Raw genomic sequence first — 23916 nt, 5'->3', positions numbered from 1 at the left:
CTCAATATCCAACAAACACAAAAGTAAAACACACATCAAAATACATGAAAGAGTGGGAAAAAAGGCACACACTCTTTCCAGGTAACAATTCAAGTCCTAGAAATACAGCAAAGTTGCTGGGGGTCTCAAAAGGTAAGGGAAATTAGCACATTTATGAGAATTCTCACTAACAGAGATCTTCAAAGGTTCCCTGCCCTTTGCTCTAGTGCCTCGTTCAGTCATTCTGCTCCAGTAGGTTTGCCTTCACCCTGGAAGATCTGCTCCTTCTCATGTTCCACCTTGCTCAGAGTGTATCTCTATGTTCTGCCTTTTATCCATGTGGGGAGAGTTAATGGGTATTAGATGTATGTGATTGAAATCAAGTGCCTGACTTTGCCTTACCCAATTAGAGCGGCATGTGCAATAAGATATGTAATGGTTAGACTCTTTACTCTCTGTCGCCCTCTTCCTCAGCCAATGTTTGTGTAGAAAGGGGGAGTTGTGAAGTTGGAGGATCCCATAAAATCGGAAGGGGCACATGTACAGGATAGGGGGTAATAAAGGGCCTCTCCATTGGTTGTCTCAACCCGATTCCCTAGGTGGTCCTCCCTCACTGGTCCACCCCCAGGAACTGGATCCAAAAGTGATGGCCGTGTCCTGGCCACCTGATGACAAGTCACTGGGGACTGGCTGGTGAGACACCCTTTGGTTTCTAACATGACCCAGCACCACTCCACAGTAGTCCCCACCATTCAGGCTCAGCATCACAGCATGCACTGCTCTGTCACACTGTCAGCCACACACAGATATTGACTCACTCACAGCAGCTTTCAAGGCTCAATTGAGAATTGGCAAGATGCCATATGCTCGAACAGCACATATACCAAACTAAGCAGCCCAGCCTTCTCACTCGATGAGCTCTTTCAAAATTTGGAAACCGCAGACCCAGGCCTTCCTCGAAATCAGAGCTTGTTAAATCTCAAACCTGTTTTAAAGTCACAGCCTGGCAAATCCCAGATCATGTTCCATCACACCCCAATTCAGACTCCATCATACAGCAGAATCCCAGGCAACAAACCCATGCCAAAAAGCTGCAGGCGAAAAGGTCAACAGCCCATTATAAACCCTTCTACAAAATCCAGCCCAGAACATAAAGATTCTGAGCATTTTACCCACATAGCTAGCAATGCCACCTCCTTCACTCTATCCCCTTTCTTGTGCCAATCCCAACTTTAAAACGTGACATAGCCTTTGAGAATATTTAATGATATTAATTAATATTAAATAAATTAAACCCAGTCTGTTTATATTTTTTTCTATGAGCATCAATTGTTCAGCCGGGGCGTTTTTGTCACTTGTTAGCTCTAGGACTTCCACCTGATAAAGAAATCTATGGGACTTTGCAAATGGATGCATATACCATCTCAGCATAACATTTTTATTAATACAACAAATGATATCAAAGCTTAGATTTTTGATATTGAAATTATACGAACATGGTGTCAAACATTTTTTTGCGTACAAATCTTAGGCAATAGCTTAATGAATATTAATATCTGTCATAGTCTAAAATAATAGGATGACAATTAGTGTGATATAGAGGATCAAAGTCTACAAGACTGCCAATTCTTGGGGCCTCATTACGACCCAGGCGGTCCGGAAATAACGGTGGCGGTAAACCCGCCGCCACCGTTGTTTCCGGACCGCCTGAGTCCGACCCCTGCAGGTGGGAGTTGATGTTCCCGGCAGGTCTGACCTGGCGGGTTTAACACCTCCCGCATGCAGGCGGACGAGGAAACACCGGCAGCATTACGAGATGCTGCCGGGGTTTCCATGATCCCCATTTCCATCGAGTCCCATAGGACTCAATGGGAATGGGGATTTACACCATTCCGCCTCTGTGATTCCCGGAAAACCGGGGTTGTAATGCCCCGGTAATTCCGGGAATCACGGAGGCGGAATGGTAATACGAGTCCGGCGTTAACCAGGCGGTTTTACCACCTCGGTTAACGCCGGACTCGTAATGAGGCCCTTTGTCTTTTCTTCCACTTATATCGAAGGTATTGCTGGGTGACATGTTCAGTGATTCACAGAAGCATTTACATTTTGGGTGTACTTTGCTTGTGAAAACGTCATGAACATTTGTGTAGATTTATTCGGAGAAGTTTGAGGTCACCCAGTGGTAAAACGTTTAACCCTGCGAGGAAAGGCAAGCTGCTGCTACCCCCTCCCCACATTCCATTGCACTAGTGGGACCCATCAGGCACCTGCAGTGCAGTGGAGATATTAAAAGTGTTTCTAATTCCAGTACTCTTGCCAGTGGTTTGAGGAGAGGGTTTCTAGGCGGATCAGTTTAATAATAGAGAGAAGAATATGTTTGTTTTATGTGTGTGTGGGTTTACTAGTTCCTAACCCTAAAACATACTTGCAAATAGTATGTCCCAAACTAATAAAGAGGGGCTTTCCCTTTTTGTTTTCTCTGAACAGAATATGATTTTCATTTAGTACGTTTAGATAGCCCCTACTATTAAAATATGTATTTACTATGCTGTCACAGTGACTGCCCTGGATATCATTTTATGTTGCTCTTTGTTACAAATAGGTCAACAATTACTCTCAGTCTCAGAGGAAGGTCAAAGTTTTTTATTACAATTTTTGTGGAGCCTATCGCTGCCACTAAATCAGTGATCTAATTCCAAACCCCCTCCCTAACCCAGGTGTCCCTAACACTGGTTATTGTTATGGAAGGTTGACCCATAGTGTCTGAATCTGGCTTGTACTTAAATGAATCACCTACAATCTGTCTGTCTAAACTTCCTCCTGGACTTCTGACCTGTCCCTACTCTATCCATTTGCTAGTGATCTAATGGGGTGTTGGATTGTGCCTTACCCATGCTCAGATTGATTCAGACTGTGTCTACCACTCACTGTCATCTTTAACTTTGCTACTCTTTCCCCTTGTCCACTCCACCTCACTCCTCCCACTGCTCTTCTGTCCCTTTGAGGTTCTCAATTCTCCTAAGTCTTACCTCTGCTATTTGATGTTCTTTCTCTTCTGATGACTAATACTAGTGCCTTCTCTGCTCTTCCATGCATATATCCCCCGTTCTCACCAAAGTTTGGATAGCTCTCTGAGACATGATTTCAGGGGTTCTCCCAGTAAGTGGATTTAGGGAGGGTAGGCCTTCTCACCCTTATGCCCCTGGTCAACCAATAAATCTTTGGGTTATTATGTGAGCTCCTCCCCATTGTTCATACCCCCATAGGTGTTGCAGCATATGGATAAAGCATCTCTCAGTTTCAGCATCTGGATGAGCGACGGCAGTGCTTTTGTACCCTCTTCTTCACTGAGTGGTGTCTGTAGCTATTCATCATTCTGCTGTACCAGCCTTTCTGCTCTTCTCTCATGGCATATGTCCTGATGGTTTTTCATTCCTTCCTACATTGACTTGATGTTTCTGAAATAGAAAAGAAGACCTTTGAGCAACTTTTAGAGGCATGGTATGAGCTAGCAGTGGACTCCATGAAACCTTCAAAACATGTAGTCACAAGGGGGGGGCACAGCAAGTGAGATCCCCTCTACTGACACCATCCACTACAGGGGAAGGACAAACTCTCATTTTCTCCCTGCTAAACCCCCAGTCCCCAACTGATAGGGGTTTGCATCACCTCTTGACAAGGCCAGAATACTTATTTGGGTCTTGGAGTGCATTACATGGTGCAAATATTGAAAAAGTGTGAGTTGAGTAACAAAGTTATAACATGACTTCAGGAAAGGATAAGAAGATTATGATAGACAAGTGATAGCAGTGGGGGGGCAGGGTCATGCCTAGGGAAACAGGTTTGTCTTGAGGCTCTTTCTGAAAGTGGTTAAGGAAGATGCAGTGTGTATGTGCAGTGGTTGGATGTTCCATGACGTGGGTTCTCAGTGGGTAAATAATGTGTTTGTGTTCATGTGAGTTTGCAGAGTGGAATGTGTAGAAGATGTTGGCTGGGTTGTCTGGTGTTTGTGTGGGTGATGGGTTTGAGTTTGGCAAGAAGGTAAAATGGAGTTTTGGGGTGGATGGCTTTGAATACAGTGCAAAGCCCTTGAAGACTATTCTCTGGGGTATGAGGAGCCAGTGGACCTGGGCAAGAGCGGGAGTGATGTGTTGATTTTTTGGTAGGTGGAACATGAGTCTGCCTCCTCTATTTTGTATGTCTTTCAGTGGGTCAAGGGGGTCGTTGGGGGGGTCCAGTGAGACGACCATTTGCATAGTCCACTTTAAAGAGAATAGTGCTTCAACTGCAGTGCGAAAGTCATCAGGAGGAAGGATATGTCTGATTTTGCATCGGTGGTTTTAGATTACATGTTTTGGTGAGAGTGGCTATGTGGTGTAATACTGATGTAGATTTCAACAAATTAACCCATTGTGCATCTATGAATTACTTGAACTTTATCTTACTGCAAACATTTTTTGTTAAAAAAACATACTCATAATTTATTTTAATTTTTGGCCAAGTAAAACAATTACAAACCGAAAATCAGATGGACACAAAACATCCCAAAAAGTAATAAACACAGCAATCAATATATCATCTCTGCTTCAACGCAACAACATTTAGCTATCCATTCATAAAGGGAAAAAGTCACCAGACAGAGAATATCAAAATATAGAAACAAGTCTTTGGAGTGATCTGGCATTGCACTGCCATTTCCTCAATTTGGGGTAAAACGCATATATAACTTTAGTAGATGTCAGGAAGAGAGCACACACATGCAAGTAGAATTTAACTCCAAAGAAATGCTTGTCATGCCCTTGCAAAAAGGGAGGTGTACGGGAAATAACGCCCACATCTAACAGCAAACAAACTAGTGCTAAGGAGCAGGCCTTTCTGTTGCATGATGGTGGCTGTTTACCAGTGCTGGTTTAGAGAACAAAAAGGCCTTAGTCACACTGATGAGACTAATTTACAAAAAATATAACAATTTTATTAATATCAATACAATAATAAAACACAATCAAAAATTACACAAGTTAATATATGGCCACCAATACTCATAGGTCATCAATTATGTGCAAAATGCATAGCAGACAATTTGTCATATCTGGGGCTTCTAATGTCCCACCCAATCTTATTTCACAGATAAAAGTGTCTTAGGCTGTGCAAATTCACCGCAATGACTCACATCAAGCACTCAATTCATACCAATTTTCTCTCACTCATACTCATTCTTTCTTCCTCAAACTCATCCCGACATGTTTCTTTTGATTCAGGTGCAGTCAAATACAATGGAAATTCTTCAAGGGTTGTCTGCAGTTAACAGAATGCACTATTAATAGTTTAAACAGATTCAAGGTTCTAACACTTGGTAGAGCTTAATATTAACTCTACAAACACTGTGTCAATACAAATGAGCACCAAAACTTCTGTTGGAGCAATACTATATGGAGCCCATCAGTCTTCTATTGTCAACCAGCAGTGGGAGGCATCACCTGCAACGAGAATGATAATAATATCAAAATTGATATATCTAATTGCTGACTTCAAAAGTAAGTCAACACCAAATCGGTATTCGTTAGATTCAGTACTTAGTCGTTAATTAATTAACGATACTTACGCCTGTCATGGTAGTAACATTTCCAAAAACTAGAAGATTCATCTGGGAGCTCAAAATAAGCTCATACAAGATTACTTTCTCTGTGTACAGTTGTAAAAGATGTACTGCTGATGTGGTGTCAAGATCCTGATATAATAACCGAAAGTTCAATTTTCCTAAACAGAACGTGTACTGGTTGGAACTAAAGGTGAGGTCCGTAGCGTACCGTGGGTAAATGTCTTGGTCCCCTAGGCTGGTAGATGGTTGAGGCGTGTCCCATAAATCTGAGTGAATGGTAGTGAGTGCTGGTGGACTTCCGTCTGCAGCACAGAACGGTAAGGTGGATTCCTTTAATGTGTTGGAATTTCCCCGCACCAAACAATGGTCTGTTAAGCAAAATATAGACATTCACAAACTGGTTGTTGCTACGTTCAAAATATAAAAGGTTTGGCTAAATAGTATACCTTAGTACATATTTCTTTCTAGGTCCATTTCTTATGGATTGCTAGACGGGCTCCACAAGCTGGGCTTCCCGTAGGTGCTTCCGCAGTGAGGGACAGGATGAACTCCTGAGTGCCGGCTGGCTGTGCTAACGGGCTTCAAACATGGATAAAAGGTAAAGCGGTGTAAATACGCTCTAACAGGGAGAAGAAAAATGCAAAATTATCAATCTCATAGTTTCCGTGCTACCTCTTCCTATATAATTGTGAACGGCAATTCTTAACCTGTAAACCATCTTCAACGTCACACGTTGCTGCATCAGCAACCGTGTGGCTGTGGTTTTCAGTTCTTTTGGATAGTGGATCAGATAATTGGAAAAATCCCAAACAGATAACCAACAATATATAAGTTCATATATAATAGTATCAGCGAAATGGTAGCCTTGACTTGGGGAACTGAAATTAAAATAAATGGAAACATCTGTTTAAGGATTGCAAATAGGGAAAGGCACTTTCTTTAGAATGGTCATAATCTGTGCAGTGATATTAGTTTGACATTGTTGCAGGGTCAGGACGGCAACCCAACAAAGTTGGCTGGGTTTTTATTGCTAGCAAGTAGTGCCAAGAATCATGTGACAACAATGTTCAGTGTGACTGAAGAACTTGAGAAAAGCCCTCCCCAAAATGGATCAGTCTCATTAAAATCCCAGTTAAAAACAAATCAATCAAAGTTCAAGATGTTAGGACCATAGAGGGTTGGAAAGTAGTTATTCAAAGTTTCAGCATTTCGATTTAAGCTGGAGTTTTACAAAAACAGCATTCTTGAGATGGGCATTCCTCCTTATTATGAATATGTAGAATTTCTAGAGTGGGCACCATATTAAATCTAAATCCTATGAAACAATGCCTCCATTTTGCATTATAAACGTTTATTAAGTAAGCAGGGACTGTTCCGATCTACTTTTGTTTGAGAGTTAAGTTGTTAAAACAATTATATTTAGTTATTGATGAACAGTTAAATAACCTATGAAGACCTTAAAGCAGTGAAGTGACAGGCAGAGCTAAGATATGGTGTAGTACTAATAATGGATTCCACACAACTCTTGATTTTAACAAAATTAGGCCCAGTTCAAATTGTATGCCATCATAGGTACACAATTAGGTATCCGCAAATCATTGCACCAGATACTTGATTGGATCAGATTTAATTCATCTGCATCAATTGAGTCCACTACCTGTAAACCATATGTCATTTTAGAAACTACCTTTTCCTTATAAAATGTTATGAGTGGCAATAACGAAAATATTCTGAATGTATTATTTATTTTCTTCCTTTTTGTCATTACTCAGTCTGCCTTTACGCATAAAAGAGTGTGCCCCACTATTTTATTATGTTTGCCAAAATTAGAACCCCTAGATACACAAAATTATGAATGTGTTTCAGGTACACATTTTCATCTGACCATCTAAACCCTACAGTTTTTGTGGATTTAGAGCATCTCAAGCTTTCAATTTTCTTTTTGTTAATTTCAAGTTATTTTATTTGTGCATAGAACATCCACCAAACTCTGAAGACCTATTTGAGTATGGACCACAAGCAAAATGTCATCCTCATATGCTAATCAATAGAGACAAATGGTACCTAAACATGGTGCGGTGAAATAAATTGCTTCCAAAAAATCCCCTAGATTTGAAATATAGATATTCAATCAGCAATTGACAAATATGCCACCTCTTCTTAATTCACTAGAGGTGTTAATCTTAGAAGAAAGGTGCCCTTCAAGATTCAATCTAACCAAGATACTAGTGTCTGTATGTAAATAAATCAGAATATTTTGAAATCCCTGAGGTATCACCCATTTGTAAAGTTTCATCCAAAGATGGTTTAATTTACTCTATCAAATGTGGATAAAAAATCTACGAATCCCAGAGAGATAGTTGTAACATTAGGTTTGCATATGGACTTCTGTAGGTTATCAATTATCAGTCATTTTAGGGTATTACCTACAGGCCTACGGAAACCCATTTGAAATGTACGCAAGTGTCAAGATTGTACAGACTATCATTCAAGATCTTGTTAGGACCAAACATGCAAACATCTTCCTAGCCACATCTGTGTAATTGGCCTATAGTTATGAGGATCCATATGGTTACTCTTTTTAAAGATGGGGACAGTATATGAGGATTGATTTTGCTCAATATTTTCCTGAATCCAATGAAAGGTATTGCAGCCCACAATCCGGGGGCTTGTTTCATTGTTTAGTTCAACAATCCATTCCGTCCGAAGGCCCATTGAAGCATAAATCCCACCAACTATAATCCACATCTTCTAGTACAGAGCTTTTTAAGGTAGAGGAAGCATATAAATGATTGTAATGTGGAACGCAGTTGCTTAATACCTAACCAATATCGGATTCTATAATAAAACCTTCTAATAGTAAGCTTAGTCCCTCGAGAAAATCTAGAATCACCCACTTTGCGGGATTCCAGTAGATGTTGATGATTGATGTATAGAATCTAGGTAGCACGGAAGTTCAGTGGCAAAAATAACCTGATGACTAATAAGAACTTTTCAACAATATAGCCCAGAATGTTTGTAAGACTGGAGGGGGGGTATCTGTACCTCTGCCCCCTATATGCTAGGTTAAAGGCACAGAACAACCCCAGCAAGGCTCTCAATTTGGTAAATGTGGTGAGGAGACAGGCTTAAGCTTTCAGGAGGTGATGCAGGCAGGTTCTTAAGTACAATTTTCCCCCTAAAGCCCCCACAAAGGAATGTCTACACACTATGTTAGGTGATAACACAGCCTCTCTATAATAAATAAGGGTTACTACTTCTACCAACAGTATATACATAGGCATAATAACACTTTGTACATGGAATACTTATTCAGCAGATGGTAAATACATACACTCTATATGGTACCACACACTACTTCAATTCAGTAAGAACTGCACTAACTGCAGACAGTTTTATATAGTAGGTGAATTCTTAAATAAGGTATAACCAGCATATAATAGGAAAGAAAGGCAGGTTAGTTATGAACAGTGGCAGGGTGCTTTCTTTAGACTAAGCAAATAATTCTGAGTGAGGATCCCCCACCTGGGTAGCCTGCAATAGAAAAGTTAGGAGTAACATAAGTTGGCTTTTACAGCCCAGTCCAATATTGTTCAATAATGTGCTTTCTTTTAAAAGGTTCTACCAACCCGAAAGTACCTGAGAGGCCAAAGGAGAACAGGATCCAACATGAATCTGGGACCCCTGGATGACTCCTGAGGCTAGAGGATGTTCTTCCTTGTCACTGTACCTTTTTAGTGCCTTGACAGGCAAAGTGGCAGAGTTTCTCAGCTTTACCTTTGGAAGGAGGAGCCCCTGGGATGCTGAGTCCAAGAATAAAAAGGAACCAAAGTCTTTCAGAATGACAACAGTTTGGCTCTTTTTTGGTGCTCTCCTTTGGTCGACGATTTCTCTGACTATAGATGTCCTGTGAAGAAGAAACCTGCTGTGGTCTCCTTAATGGGTTGGTGGATGAAGATAAAACCCCTGGGACCCTTCGATGACTTCTAATGGCAATGGGTGCATAGGTCACTTTTGGTGTCGGATTTGGAATATTGCTGTTTTCTGACTTTCAGTTCTTTGGTGCTACAGCCACAGCACAGACCTCTGGATGGCTTCTGGCAACCTAAACTCGACCACTGCAGAGGACCTCAGACCCTCACCAAGTCTGGACCCTCTGGACAACTTCGATAGCTTCTGGTGGTGGGAAACCCACCGGTGGACCTTCCACAGCACCCAACAACTCTGGGCTCTCTCCGGTGGAAAAAGGTGGTCAGTGGTGACTGCAAGAATGTCCTTTCAAATGTTCTTAGGCAGTTTGGAACTTTCGCAACTGCGGGTGTCCAACAGCACTATGCAAGGGTGCCCCTTCTTCTGGGTGGTAAACAGCAATGGCTTCCAGCGGTCACGAAACGCACCAACGGACCCTGGGCAACACCAATGGACTTCTCTGGCTCGAGATGTTGGGCACTCCTCTTCTGGACTTCAAAGACCCCTTCTGCAGACTGCAGGCACACAGGACTGACTTCCAGGATACTTTGATGAAGAGTAGCAGTTTTGCTCGATGGTCCTGCATAGCTTGGGGAAAGGTGTCCTTTGCAGGTCCTCTCCCGATCAGTCCCTGGGAGACACAAAAGCTTTTGGATTTTTTGAAGAAATGCAGCAGCAGACTTCTCTTCCAGCTGGGCTTCAAGGAACAGCTTCTTCTTGCAATACAAGAAGTCATCAGTGAAATGGATTAAATCATAGCCCATTGACTAAATGTCTCATTTCCTCATATGATCATCCCACATACAACCTTTGATGGTACTTCCAATTGAACAATATAGTTTTGGGGTGCTTCAATAAATTCAATTGGTTCTATGTCTCTAGATGTAATGAATGTTAGCAGGGGTATGTCATCCATTTGCACCAACATAGTTGACCTATTGAGAAGAGGCAAGGACCTCCAGATAACAAGAATTAGAAAAGGAATCTAGGTGCTGTGGCAGTACTTTTAATTTGTTAATGAACAGAGAAGTACTTTAAGCAAGAATTTTCCTGCAGTAATCATTCTTGGCGTATTCTAGAAGACTAATTTTAACATTGATTATTGACCTTTTCTTGTGGGAATAGCAGAGGATGCTGTAGAGTTATCCTCAAAACATATGCAATTTCCTGACCTAAGTTAATTATTTAGCTCTGTTTGGATTCCCATTTCCATTATTTCTAAGGGCTCTATAGCATTTATTCATTCATTCATACAATCATTTGTTTTGTCATTTGTTATAGTGCCTTTCACCATAATTATAGCCCCAACGCGCATTTGGTTGAACACCCTTGGAGGGACTGGAGTCCAAACATTTTGGATAATTTGGAAAGTGCTATAATGCGTGTGTGCATTTCAACCATTTAAGTTATGCGAGGGTGGCCAAGTCCCTGGTAGTCGCCCATATCTACATGGAGTATGTATGGGTGCAGCAGAGGTATACTATGGACTAAAGGGGGGATTGTGTTTAAGAAGAGAGAGAGTTATGTGGGAAGCTACAGTGCACATTTTTGTTGATAAAAGTATCTTCATTTCTTTGGCAGAGGTGATGTTTAATAGTGTTTGTATTATATGTAAATGCAGGGTGTGTGGAGTGAGCCTATTCCTTCAGCTAATTTGTGAAGGTGCGGTGTGCGAGAGGTGAAATGGGTATCTCTACAAACAGCAATGTCTACTTCCTGGGTTGCATCTTTGTGCAGGGAGCAGCGCTACATTTCACAGGGAATCTAAGTATTAGATGAATGGATAATACTCACCCCGTGGGAGGTTCTCAGAGTGAGAGATTGCCATCCCTGGTTCCTTCTAGTGCAAAAGCAAGGTCCCCATTTCATGATAACATGCAACAGCATGGCCCACCCTTATGTGCCTCAGAGTTACATGCAGTGGCAACCACAAGCAGGGGTTAGAGGAGACCGAATGTCCTCCTACGGGATGATCAGCGTGATTGTCCCATGGTGCATTTTAAGTGAGAGGACCACCCTCCAAGCCCATATGCATGCAATACCTGGCCCACTATTAGGATTCTTTGTTCCAGGTGCGGGTTGCTGGAGTGACAACCAGAGTCCTCTGTGTGTGCTTGTTGTCCCACAAGGAGGTTGGGTAGTGAAGCAAAGCGGTTGAAAGGAAACAAAAGGCTAGTAACTGACATGAGGGAAGGTGGAGGGGGCATGCAGGACTGCAGAGTGGAACTTGTGTGCAAGAGGCAGGGAGATGGGGGAATCAGGAAGACGGAGGGAACAGACAGGTTTTGAGGGCTTTCCTGAAGGCCAGGTGATCCTCTAATAGGCAGAGAGCGAGGGGGATTTCCAGAAAGTGAATGCAAGGACAGAGAAACAGGCACCTAGTCTAGAGGACTTGAAAGAAAGGGGCACTACCAGGAGGTGTGCAGAGCCTGATCCGAGGATTCTGGTGGGATAGTAGCGAGTGAGTTTGTTTTGGAGGGATTCAAGACTTTCCTTGTGAATTGCACAGTGGGTAATGCAGCCGGCTTTGAAGGAGGCCCGTCGGCTGATATGCAGCAAGTGGAGTGTCCTGAGTGCAGGGGAAATGTGTTCTCTAGGGGAGAGTGCGAGGAGGATACTTGCTGCAGACTTTTGAATCCGTTGGAGCTTTATCAGTTGTTATGTAGGTGCACCTAGGTAGAGGGAGATAGAGTAGTCCCGGCATGAGTGGATAATGGCCATGATTGCATAAACTCTATTTATCGGGTTAGGAGAGATATGGAAAGATCTGCTTGAGGATGTAGAGGTGGAAGGTGCATGATCTGGAGACTCAGCCCTCCTGAGAGTGATTGGTTGTCAATGATAGTTTCAGAATACTTCAAGGCTTATGGGAGAACAGACTTTTTATTGTTCTTGTACTTTTTCTCTTGATTGAGTTTGTAATCCAAAATGTTGGCATACTTCAAAATGTGATAGGTGCACTTTCATGCTATACTTCATTCCGTGATCAGTCATGCAAACATTTTCTAGATTATTTGCAATTTGAAGCTGTTTTTTTTAAATAAAGAAAAATGGCTTGAAGTTTTTTAGATTCCCCTTTTGGCATGCAACGCTGCTTGTGGCTATATTGATGCTTTCCTCAGGTATTTCAGAGGGATAGTTATCCATAGAAACCACACATGCTTATGTTTCTCGTAGCTTTTCATTCATGGGCAGTACCTTTTTAGAGGGGATAGTCCCTAAATCCTTTTCTGTATGCTCTAATGGAACTGTTTGAGATTGTAGAAAGAAACAGAGTTCCTGGCATGAGTCCCATGACCATATTCGTGCTTTCATTATGTTAAGAAGCACTGTATGCGGTTTGACCTCTGCATGTATATTATCATATAGGTTTACCATAGAAGTTAACATCATATTCAGCGGTCGAGATTGAAGCAGACCTTGAATTGGTAACATCGCAGGGATCAAAGGTGCCAGAGTTGAAAGACATCAGTGTCTGTTTATTTCAGAGACCAGGGTAGATTCTATTGGCTGGTCAGTGCAAATTGACTGGGTATCTGCCATAGAGCCAAAAGAAGCATGGATCTTAGATGTAATCATGACATTATGAGCAGTAGATGGGTTACGGGATGCCAATAAGGCCTCCACAATAGGATCCTGAGATAGATATATATTGCCTCCTTGTTCAGAGTGTATTGGGACCAGTTGACTCTTATTGTACAATCTCACCAGCTCCTCTTCAATGATCGCACATTTTTTGCCAAAGAAGTCTGTCATCTTTTTTACATCTTAGTGGCTGACATGCTCGGTCAGCAAAGGGTCGCTACACGATCACTTGATTTGACCATCTCAAAGGAGACCATGCTCTAATCTATACTTAGGAGATGGGATTGAAGTAACATTCACCAAATGGCTTGGACTTCTATGTTTACTGCAGAGGTGTACATGCCGAGATGCCTGCATTTTGTTACCTGAGTTCACTTTATTGTGGTGCTAAATATGACACAGTTCAAAAGCAGTACCAGCTCCTTACCTGACTCTCTCTGCTCTGCTCCCCACCACTACCATTAGCGTGCAACCGTACTCGGTTGTACTTTGCAACACTGCAAGCAGCCATGCAGATTTTGAATTAGCAAATGGACACAGTAAACAATTAGGTCCATCAGGAAACCTCAGCCCAGTCTTTTCTCATGCAAATGAACTCAGTGCTCCACGCTGCTGTGACGATTTTCAATCAGAATATGGGAGCAACACTCAATCAGGTTCATAAGGAAACCTCAGCCGAGTCTATCCTCTTGAAATTGGACTTTGTTGCACTCCGCAGTACTCTGAGCTGCAGTGTCATTTTTGAATCAGCACATAGGTACACAACTCCATCAGGTCCATCAGGAAACCTCAGCCCATTCTTTTCTCATACAAATGCACTCGGTTGCACTCTGCAGTGCTCGACGCTGCTGTGACGATTTTGAATCAGAATAACGGGAGCAACACTCAATCAGATTCATAAGGAAACCTCAGTCTATCCTCATAAAATTGGACTTTGTTGCACTCCGCAGTGCGCTGCGCTGCAGTGGCAATTTTGAGTCAGCAGATGGGTACACAGCTCAATCAGGTTTGTCAGGAAACTCAGAGTCATTCTTCCTTCCCTCATTTTCCCCCAGAAGCCCTAGTCGTACTGAGGCCCAATGTCTCCAGAGCTCTGGTCCTCTGTAGGCTGGACTACTGCAACAGCCTCTTTCAAAATCTTCCTGCCTCTACTTTCTGTCCTCTAAAAATTATCCAGAACAGGACTCCAAGACTTGTCCTTGGCCTCAAGCACACGGATCGTGTCTCTCCAGCACTGAAATGTTTCACTTGCTCCCAATGGCAGCAAGGATCAAGTTCAAGACCCTCTGCATTGTTCACAAAGCATCTTGGGGCCTGGGACTGCACTACCTCCAACCCTCTCTTCCTAAACATCTCGCTTCTTGAGCTCTCTGCTCATCCACCTCCAACTCTCTGACTGTTAGTCGCTTTTCCAAGAAGAGAGTGGGGGGCAGATTTCTTACTTTGGCTGGGGCCTTCCTCTGGAACAGCCTCCCTGCCTCTCTCAAACTTGAGCAGAACCACCTCCGGTTCCGGAAGCAACTCAAGACATTCCTCTTCGCTTCAGTTTTCTCTCTTCCTCTCCCATGCTGATGACCCATGCACTGATCACATGGCCACCCTGCCCAGTTGCACCTTGCACTACCTCTTAGCTCCCCGAGCACTTGTGGTCTGTATCTGTAACCCTACAGTTCCCTCTCTCTGCGCTTAAGAGCCACCTGTTGGCTGCATTTTCTATTACCTGCACCGAGCCACCTGCTGGCTGCACCTTTTGATTACCCACACTTCTCCATTCCCCCGTCCCTTTTGGCAGTTCTCCCCATCCACCTCCCTGCACTTGCACGATCTGAATGACACAGGGCCTAGAAAGATGTTTGTTTTGTCCTCACTCTGTTCCACCTTGTCTTGTCACACCTAGAAACACTTGTGTACAGGCACGTTATAAATGCCATATCATATCATATCATAAGACTTATCTCGACAACTGGTGAATGCATGTCTCCTTGTGTTCCTTTGCACTCTGCAACCCAACTCATTTTCATGTATTTATTTTATTCATTGGGTATTTATAATGCGCCTAAACAGCATATGGTGTTTCAAGGTGCAACAAGACAAGGTGGGGGGTCAGGGATGTAGAAAAACAAAAACGTTCCTAATAGGCCTTGTATCATTTGGATCGTGCAAATGCAGTAACAAGAACTGACTGCCGGTCAGAGCGAAATGCGCTAATTCTAAGGAAGGAAGGAAGGAAGTGCAGGTAGGAATGGCGAGCGCGTACTAGCTAGGGGAGGGGGAAAAGGGCCCATGGGTGAGACGAGTGCTACGGAGAAGCATGGTGGTCAACTGCGAGGGGACTAGAGAGTACAGGGGAAAGAAGGTCCACATGCTAAGTGTGAGTAATGGTCTTGGATGGGCTCAAGGGGTGCAGGCCCAGCCAAACTACTGACAGGGGAAGGAGCCCAAAGGACAGGTGCAGGTTAAGTGGGGGTTCAGGGGTGACAAAATGCTGGTGTATACTGGTTGAGGAGGGCCTGGTGCCCTGTATGACTCAGAAGGAACCAGACAGCCAGTCAAAATGAGGCCTAGAGGGATATTAGCAGGAGAGGAGCAGAGGGAAGGAGGAAGAGGAAAGGAGAGTCTTCAGAAGCTCCTGGAAATTAAGGAGATCTGGCTCAAGTCTGAGATGGGAGGGGGGGCACTCGAAAGGGAGGGACCTGCGGAAGAGAGAGATGTACCCCCAACTCTCTACTTTGAAAAACATCTAATCTGCAGACAGTTGGAGCTAGAAGACCGAAGGGCTCTAGCAGGGAGGTGTTTAGGGAGCAGGAATTGGGCTCCCAGGCCCCAGAAAACCTTGTGGATGATACAGAGGGTATTGAACTTGATCCTCGCACTAACTGGGAGCCAGTGAAGAGATTTTAGGGCTGGAGAGTTGCAGTCCCTGGGCTTGAAGACAAGGATACGCCTTGCAGTCCTTTTCTGGATTAGTTGAAGGGGGTGAAGGGAGGATTTAGGCAGATTGAGGAAGAGGCTGTTGCAGTAGTCCAGCCTATAGAGGACCAGAGCTCTGGAGACATTGGGCCTCATTACGAGTAAGGCGGTAAGCGATATCGGGCACCGTTAAGAAGACCAGTGCCGGTAATCCCTTACCGTCCTACTACGAGTTCCCTTAGTGGGTCCCTCCTTCAATGCCTGGTTTTACCAGACGTAATGGATGGGACCCGCTAAGGGACTTCAGAGCTAATAACGGTACCCTAAATTGCAGTACCGGTATTAGCTCCATCCCCATTTCCATTGAGCTCAAATGGGAATGGGGAATGGTTCTCGGAATGGGGACTTACCGGGTCCCCCAAGGTTGGAATGACCCGTTAAGTCCCTATTTCGCCAACCCGGACCCAAAATGTGGTAAGGGGGTAGTCATGGTGCTAATAGCTCTGCTAATAGCACCATGGCTACCGCCTACCTCGTAATGAGGCCCATTGAATTTCTGGGGTAAGGAGAGGAAAGGGAGAATGCCTCTGAGGAGGTGCAGCTGGAAGTGATCCTTCTTGGCAATGCCTGTAACATGGGGAGAGAAGGAGAGAGAGAAGGCAAAGATTACACCATGGTTTTCAGAACTCACCTCACAGTAGGTTGTGGGGGTGCCCATGGAGGGCGGTCAGAGAGTTGAAGGGAAGGAGGGAGCTGGGGTCCCAATGAGAAGCATCTCAGTCTTATGGTCATTATTGCAGAGATTGTTAGCAGCAATCAGACAGTCTGGAATGAGAGAGGAAGAAGAGGATGCAGTGGAGGGAAGCTTGAAGGAGAGCTCCGTGTTGTCTGCATAACACTGGAAGTAAGGAGAGAAGGCGGAGATCAAATGGGCTAGAGTGGCAAGGCGGGTGTCACGACTATCTGCGTTAATCATAACGCAATGCCTGACCCCAACATGGAGGCTCCTGCAGACCACTGCAGTTTGTGCAGCAGTCTAGTCGCTGTGCCCCAGAATGCCTTGCAACATTTCCGGGTCGACGCACCGACAGCTTATCTGCCTGCTTATCCCGGACAAGGACGCGTTGCTACTCTCCAAGGAGCTTGCGAACGCTACGTGAGTCCGTGTCAGGGAATCCTTTCCTCTTTCTACTCAGGTTGACCTTTGGGCATATTTTCCTATTGCCACTTTACCATTGAAACTAATTGGTCATTGTTGTTGTTTATGTGTGTTACTTTAGGACGCTTCATTGCCTTCCTGTCCTGGGGTTCTATCAGAGCTGCCCAAGCAACTCGCTTTGGGAGAATTTGTTTCCGGCATCCGCCTTCGACCGGTGTGGGTTACTAGGGTTTCCTTTGGTAGGCATCCTTTTCACCTGAAGTATTTATAAGGATTTTGGTTTCTTGTCCTGCGGGCTTATATTTTGCTCTTCGATTCTCGTCATCCAGATACAACACCCTGTACTCTCATCCCTTCTGAACCTCAGTCATTCATCAAGATAGAGGGGGTCTCTGTTTATTCTGGGTAACTATTGTTCTCTACTCCCATCTTGGTGTGTAGGTTGCTTTCAATTACTCTTTTAGTGTTTTTCATCATTCTCCTTTGTTCTACACCTTCCACCTTCCAGTGTATCCAGTCTTTCAGATCGTCGGTTACTCTCATTTCTAAATCTTGTTACCATCAGATCCCTGGGTAAGGGTTCCGCCTCTAGAAGTGTCTTTTCCAGTACTAGGCAGAACTAGGCAGAACCATTTCTAATCACTTTCTTTCACTATTTCCCTTTAGCTAATCTGATTCTTCTGCTCTGGATCCTATCCTTTAAAGACACGCCTATTCATCACCACACTCCCGGGATAGCGTAATCTACTTCTGCAGGACGTTTTCAGGAGTCTATGCTCACTAGCAACTCCACAGGGTTTTATTCCCCAAGAGGGTTTCCCTGGGAACCTCCCTTTGCCCTGGCCTTTGTGCCGGGTCTTTGGGTGTTTCTTGGGGGGAATTCTAATTGTCATCTGAAGCTAGATCATCTCCATCTGGGTACCCTTGTTTTCTACATACGCAGCTGCTATTCTTGCTCCAAATCTCCAGGTGAGAGAACTGTTTTTCTATGTTTTCCTTACACGGGACACTTTTGATTGTTAAACAGTAAAGTTTGTGTTCATTTATAACAGCGGGAAGATAGAGCCCTCCTGGATGCCACAGGTGGAGAGTGTTATGGAGGAGACAAAAGGGACCAGTTGAACCTGGGATTGTCGGTCATAGAGCAAGGAGGTCAACCAGTCCAGTGCCAGGTCCATGACGCCAAGGGTTTCACAGAGCTGGCTTATAAGGGTGGCATCATTGAGCGTATCAAAGGCAGAGGATAGGTCAAGAAGGATGACAACAGAGGGAGAGTTGGAATTGAGATTTGAAAGCAAGTCTTCACATGTGTTCAGGAGTACAGTTTCTGTGCCTCTGGCTGCTCTGAAGCCAGACTGGTGGTCCTTTGAGAAAACTAACAGATTTGGTGTGGTGGATCAGCTGGGAGATGACCAGCTTCTCCAAGAGTTTGGCTAGCAAGGGGTTAATGAAGATAGGGCGGTAGTTAGCTGGGCAGGAGGGGTCAGCTGAAGGGATTTTTAGGATAGGGTGCACAAGGGAGTGCTTGAGGAGAGGCGGGAAAGAGCAAGTGGCAAAGGAGTGATTGCAGAAATCAGTCAAGGCTGGAGCAAGGAAGGAAATGTTGTCCTTGATAGTTCTGAGGAGCAGGGACCACCTGTTTGGAAGAGACTTTCATAGAGTGGACTTGCTTCAAGACCTCATCCAGTGATATGGGTAAGAAAGTGGAGAGTAGGAGGGAAGGGGAGATGGAGGGGCAATCGTTGCAATCAAATAGAACAATTGTTGGCCGCTGAACACACATAACTCTTACCTGCTATACCAACATGACAATTGTGGTCTTGTCCCATATGCAACAGTAAGGAATCTCAGGAACACCACACAGACCCCAGAAGTTGACGAGCATGCTGTTCAGTTTCCTCCCTAGGATATATGCATCATAGCTATGATTTTAGTAAGTGCAAGGATACTTGGAAGTTATGTACCTTGTAACCCCATGTGCTAACGTAACATTTACATCAACTTTTTCTCATAAGCTGATCTCTTTGCGAGGGACCCCATGATGTACATAATCAAAAGGTGAAGCTCTTACTTCATCATGAGGTACGTGTGCTGGTGTCACCATGACCATCAGCTTGCTGCATGTGACCAGGCCAGAGAAATCTCCACAACCCATCCGCAATAGAAAATAGTGACTTATGGTTTGTGGAGCTACATTTGCGTTTTTTGCCATTCTCGTAAAATATTCCCCTTTTTGGCGAAGGGGAGTCAATTGATTCACAGCAGCTATACATGGTATCATAACTCTCACATTGCTTGGAAAACCCATCCCTTGTTGAATGCCCAGTCTACTATTTAGGTAAGTCAATGTGTTGAGGTGAAGCAACTGTATTCCCAATCCTCCTGTACCCCTGCCATCAGGAACACTTTGGAAAACACATTAATTTGTGTGTTTATGTCATCATCTGCCAAAGGCACGAGAGGACATGTGTAAATTTATGTATGTTCAAACCGTCATCAAAGATCCATCCACTATGCAACATCGGCTCACTACTCCAAGATGTATTATTCAAAAAATATTTGTAACTTTACTGTCATATCACTGTCCTGACAAAAGATCCATGGAAAAGGTGGTCTTGCTGAGTGGGGTGGGAGGGGGATTGATCAATTAAGGCAATGGACAAGTGTTGTAGGTACCAAATCAACAGGCATGTTAGGAAGTAGTACAGTGTGCCTGTCATGTCACTGAAATTATCACTTGTTCATTTGATGACCAAAGTGAAGGTGCATGAACAAGTTCACAAACATCATTACAGATCACAAGACATAACCATACTCTGTGGAACACTGTTGCAGTCAGTCATGCCATTCAGTGAAACACACCTTGGTTTTATTGTCACATAAAAAGGCCACCCTTGGATCACCACTTTCCAATGAACAGCAACTCAATGTATTGTCCGATGCTTACCTGGGGCGCCAAAGTATGGTCATCCCACCTCTGTTTTTGTCTCTTCTGTGGAAGAGGCACCATTTATTTATTCTATCCATGAAAGTTGAACTCAGGGTGTGTATGCACAGAGGTTCATAAATAAAAAACATAGTGGAACATGTGCAAGGAGTGAATGATCACTTCATTGAATAGCCATAAAAGTCAATGGCCCTCATTACGACCCTGGCGGAGGTCCATCATGGACCATGGCGCAGAGCTGCCAACTCTGCCATGGGGGTTGGCGGACTTACCGCCCCATTCCGACCTTGGCGGGGCGGTAAGTCCCCAATCCCCATTTACCCTTCCCCATTCCCATTTTTGCCCCATAGGGTATAATGGGAGTGGGGAAGGCGTTAATTACGCCACCGTAGAATACGGTGGCGTAATTAACGAGGGGACCTGTAGCGCCATGGATTTTTCCGCCCGGAAAATCCGGGCGTAAAAATCACCATGGCGCTGCGGAAAGTCCTAATCTGGCGGAGAGGTACGCCATGCATTACGCTGGCGTAAACCCCTCTCCGCCAGGGTCGTAATGAGGGCCAATGCATTAAATGACAACAGGCTTGGTGGTATCCCACTGGTAAATCCAGAGATGAGAGAATGACACTTGCTGAAAGCAGGCACCATCCCTAACTCCAAGAAGACTAAGCATGCTAGTTAAGAGAAAGACTAGTGTGTCAGTTAGATATCACTTTAGGAAAGCCACTAAAAGAATCAAATAGAACATCAAACAGAAAGGTGTCAATGCTAGCAAGAAGCTGACATCTCCATTAAGGACGTCTGGGCTAGGGAGGGGTAAACCAGCAGGAATCAGATAGGGAGGGACTGCCCTAGTGCCAACTTCCCTTAAGACCCCAGTAGACGGTAACATTTTCCGAAAGAAACCCCTTGCCCAAACTATATGTAAAATGCGACAAGACACCCTTGGTAGTACTTTGGGAGTCACCTGGTTATTGGTGGCTGGACACCCCATCACACTATGTCAATAGTAGTATTCCAATTATAAATACCAATTGCCACCTTCACTATTGGCAAATGTCCAGCTTTCTACACTACATGCATCCTCATCCCAGACTTTTTTATTCAGTGCTATGGTTATGCCTGTGATAAGTTACCAGAGGTTGGATCTGCGTCTGCAGGTCAAAGACTTGGGCATGCAGCACTTGTAGAAAGGCAGTCACCAGGGTTAATCCAAGAAAAATACAAAAGTAATCATAAAAAGGAGAGTACAGCATGCAGGAAAGAACAGAGATGTATTGCTCAATCAGCTTAGAGAGAAACAGACAGCTGCATGGGAGTAAACTGGAAAGCCACTCCATTGGCTCCAGGTGGGTTCAAGGATCAAATTCAAGACCCTATGCATAATCCACAAGGCCTTCTGAGGCCTAAGACCATGCCAACTTCTTCGACTTTCCCTCCCTAAATATTCCCCTGCTAGAGCCTTACGGTCCTCTAATTCCAACTCTATCACTGTCAAACTCTTCTCCAAGCAGAGAGTGGGGGGGCAGGTCTCTCTCCTCGGCTGGTTCCTCCCTTTGGAACAGCCTCCCTGTCCCTCTCATTCTTTAGCTGGACCGCCTTATGTTCAGGAAACTACTCAAAACTCTGGTCTTCTCTACCTCTTTGATTCTTTCCCTTCCCTACTAATCACCCCACTGCTGCTGTGACTGATGGCCTGATTCTCATGAATCTCACAGGATCCCAGGCCCTTCAACCCAGTCAATACCAGCATCCCTACCCACCACTGAACTGCCCAGTGGGTCCCTGCTTTGTGGTTAAGAAGAAAAGTAAGGTAGTATTACCTTACTAAAGTCTAGAGCTCTCAGTTGACCCCTGGCAGGGTTGCAATATTTTTCTGAATATACAATCCAGTATTATATGTTGATTCCAAAATATCAAATAGTTGTAGTAAATTCTTCAACGAGAAATGTTTTATTCACATTCCTTAGTTTAGTATCACCAGTTAAATTTTCTTATAGTGAGGCAACTTCGAAAAGCATAAATTGTTCTATCAATAAGCACATATGCCAATGCATTTCGGTCTACGACCTTCGTCAGGGCCATGCTTTAGTGAATATACCACCAACTAATCTTTCATAGAACCATATAGCATTTCAACACAAAACATATATCAATGATTCAAGGATCATTGAAGCAAAATAGTTGTAGATCCAGGGACAATCTCATAACTCTTGGATTAGTGTATTCTCTAAGGATCATCCAGGTTAACGGGCAATGGGTGGTAATCAACCAGGAATGTTCTTCCTGTTATGTAGAACTTCAGGTGTACAATAGCCCACTTGATTGCTAGGGCTTCAAGTTGTACAGTGTCATAGGACTGCTCTTGGGAGAAAGCTTTCTGCTGGTATATAGAACTGGATGTTTAACCCTGTCATACTCTTGAGAGAGTACTGTTACCAAGCCCACTTTCGATGTGTCTGTTTATAAAAGAAATTCTGTTCTAAAATCTATCATCTTAAGAACAGTTTCTTGACACAAGATGCTTTTCATGTCATCAAAGCTTGCTTGGTCTTGTTTATTCCAAACTCATTTCTGGGGTTGTGTATTATTTAGTTCGTCTATCAGATTAGCACCCACTGCCAGGGTGGAGTAGTTGTTGATAAACCTTTGGTAATATCGGGTCAGACCCAGGAAGGCTCGAAGACCACACTTGGTTTTAGAGGTTGCTGTTTCTTGCACTGCTGTTACTTTTTCTGTTTTAGGTTGGATCAGGCCAATCACCGCAAAGTGTCCAAGCTATTTCATGGCGGATTGGGCTAAGTGCCACTTTTGAGCATTTGCTCTTAGACCTGTTTTCCTAAGAGCACAGGCGAAAGACTAAAGATGGTGTAGATACTCTGGCCAGCTATTACTATAGACCACAAAGTCATCCAGATAGGCCCCACAGAAATCAGTGTATGGTTTCAATACTATATCCATGAGTCATTGAAAAGTGGCAGGAATGATGTAAGCCAAAGCGCAAGACTTTGACCTGGAAAAGGCCTTGTGTTGTTGAAAAGGCTGTTTTTTCCCTATCTCCTGGTTTTAAAGGAACCTGCCAATATCCCTTTGTTAAATCCAGAGTAGAAATGTGCTTGGCTGTCCCTAACTTCTCGATTAAATCATCAATGCGGGCCATTTGGTAATTTTCAAAGATGGAAATTGAATTCAACTTCTTAGAATCTATACAGAATCACCAGGAGTTATCAGGTTTGTAAACTAGGACAATAGAGGAGGACCAAGGACTTACAGTAGACTGTATGATATCAGCCTTGAGCATCTCCTCTACCTCATGTTCATTTTCTTTTTCTTCTGGCCTCTGGGCTCCAATAAGACTTTAGGATAAGAATTTTGCCTGTTCATGTGTGGATGTAATGGTAGAAATTAGCGACTCTCCCGGGTAGAACCCTTTTTGGTTGGACAGTGGCATCACAGGGGAAATCAATTGGGTCTCACTTTGAGGGTCAACAAGGAGTGTGGCCATAATGACCATAGTTGTCTTGCCGGGATGGGAACTACTTTCCATTCCTTTAGTAAGTTAACATGATAGACTTGTATTTTCTGACGTCGATATCAGATTGTTCAGTTGGCCTTTTTTCTAGTACTTCATATGGTCCTTGCCACTTTGAAATCATCTTATTTTCAGATGTTGGAAGGAAAACTAAAACCGATTGCCTAATAGAAAAGGACTGGGTCACACCATGTTTAATATATGATGCTGTTTGTTACTATTGGGCTTGACCTAGG

Source organism: Ambystoma mexicanum, chromosome 9, assembly GCF_040938575.1.
Source record: "Ambystoma mexicanum isolate Mex_15411 chromosome 9, UKY_AmexF1_1, whole genome shotgun sequence".
NCBI classification, from domain to species: Eukaryota; Metazoa; Chordata; class Amphibia; order Caudata; family Ambystomatidae; genus Ambystoma; species Ambystoma mexicanum.
The sequence above is the reverse complement of the archived record's forward strand: the minus strand, read 5'-3'. Positions refer to the sequence as shown.